At 36.6% G+C, this 2,128-nt stretch overlaps 1 pseudogene; it reads right to left on the bottom strand.

Annotated features, from left to right (window-relative positions):
• Positions 1 to 338: 338 nt before the first annotated feature.
• LOC127674626 (60S ribosomal export protein NMD3-like) lies at positions 339 to 1,306 on the bottom strand (annotated as a pseudogene).
• Positions 1,307 to 2,128: the final 822 nt, after the last annotated feature.

Raw genomic sequence — 2,128 nt, 5'->3', positions numbered from 1 at the left:
TGTTGCAAGCTCTTTTAGTTTTCACTTCATACAATGTTGGTCCAGTACAATTCTAGTTCTTATTGATTAATACCTCATCTGAAACTCTGAATTTATTGTATTAACCTGAACACCATTTAAGTTACAGTTCACCCCAGCACCCCAGGGTGTAGAAGGCTTCAAGATTTTGTACTTATTTCAGATGCTTATTGTACCCAGGCTTTCTCCATGTTATACTTCTAAAGCAGCATTCTGAAAGATGCACTACATTTTAGATCTTGACTATACTGCATCCCTTCGCAATAATTTTTTTCAGATGTTTGGGATAGCATGGGCTATCGACAAGATGACTCCAGAAATTACATCAATATCTGCAACTTGTTGGGAACTATGAGATAAATGGTAACTCGAATACTCATACATACTTAGTTCATATTCCCCGGGCTTGCTTGGTGCCAGTCTGTGTGTGTGTGTGTGTGTGTGTGTGTGTGTGTGTGTGTGTGTGTGAGAGAGAGAGAGAGAGAGAGAGAGAGAGAGAGAGAGAGAGAGAGATTTCTAATACAGATTGACAGATATTATCCTTGCATGTTAGATCAATTTCTACAGGAGGAAAAGTGTTTTTGGAATTGTATGTATTACTATGGATGTCCTGAGAAATCAATCTTCGGGATGTTTCGCATCTAGAGGGAACTATACATTGGAGAAATTCTATCTTTAGAACACATTGTTTTGAAGAATAATAACAATCCAGCCCATCATGAATTTCTTTTATATGAAGTGTGTTTTGATGCATTCCAAATTCAGAATCAGCTGTTCCAGATAGTACAAACTCTTTCTTTTTATGTCATCTTTTGCCTGACCTCAATCATAGCCTTCTAGTAATCCTTAGCTTTTGTTCTATGGCAGTCTCTAGCACATTTTGAATGAAATGACATAGTCCAGCACAGATACTTACTGAAGGATAACATCATTCACCACCTCTTTCTGAATAGCCAATTTAACTTCAAGTCTTTTAGCATGGGCTCAACCCAAACAAATCCTGCACCCACAAGCTCTACTTTTCTCAGGGGAACTTGGATTTTTTCCCCAAACACAAAGCTATGAATTCTAAAGCACACTGTACCCAAGTTCCTGGTGACTGAAAATGTCTTTGACATTGTTTGCAGAAAGGAATTAAGAGCTGTTTCAGAATGCTTTAGCCACTGTCTACTTGCTTTACAAACATACCACGCAAATATTGACAGGACTTAAACTAATTGTGCTACCACACTCATAGCATAAAATCATGTCCAGAGCTACAATTAATAAATTCTGTCATATACTTCATTATTCGGTATATGAGGTACCTCACACACACACACACACACACACACACACGTCTAAAATTATAGTAATTCAGCAGCAAAATAAACTCCTGCTTCCTTTTCAGTAGCCCTTTCATTATTAGGTCCCTTAATGTATTTCTTTTTTTTTTTTACAAAAATATATTTATTTATTTTAGGTATATGAGTACACTGTAGTTGTCTTCAGACACAGCAGAAGAGTACATTGGAGTCCATTACAGATGTTTGTGGGCCACCATGTATTTGCTGGGATTTGAACTCAGGACCTCTGGAAGAGCAGTCAGTGTTCTTAACTGCTGAGCCATCTCTCTACAACCCCACCAACACCGCCCATGTATTTCAAATGATGTATTTACAATTCTTGTCTAACTTCAATGGCCTGGGCTTCTTTGAAGATAGCTTCGTTTCACCACTTTTTTTCCTTTTTAGCCTATGTATTATTGGTCATAGTTTCTATGTGGGCTATTTTTATACATCATATTTTTTGTTGAAAAATAAATGTTTTGAAGAGTGTACTTTATAACTTTGGAAGTAATGTATTGTGACAACCTCCAAAAGGCTTGCTGTGTTTTGCTATCTATTGTTTATTTATTGACCTTTGTGACCTATATCTTTAGGGCTTGCTTCTTTGCAGTGTGGGGACAGTGAAATATTTGTTCTTTCTTTTTTTTCTGGCTTGAAATTCCTTTTATTTCATTTGATATATTTTTTATTTACATTTCAAATGATTTCCCCTTTCCTGGCTTATTGGTCAGGTAGTTTTTGGAGAACTATTTCCTTAAATATCCCAAACCAACAGCTCTCCT

This window comes from Apodemus sylvaticus, chromosome X (genome assembly GCF_947179515.1).
Source record: "Apodemus sylvaticus chromosome X, mApoSyl1.1, whole genome shotgun sequence".
NCBI lineage: Eukaryota > Metazoa > Chordata > Mammalia > Rodentia > Muridae > Apodemus > Apodemus sylvaticus.
The sequence above is the reverse complement of the archived record's forward strand: the minus strand, read 5'-3'. Positions and strand labels throughout refer to the sequence as shown.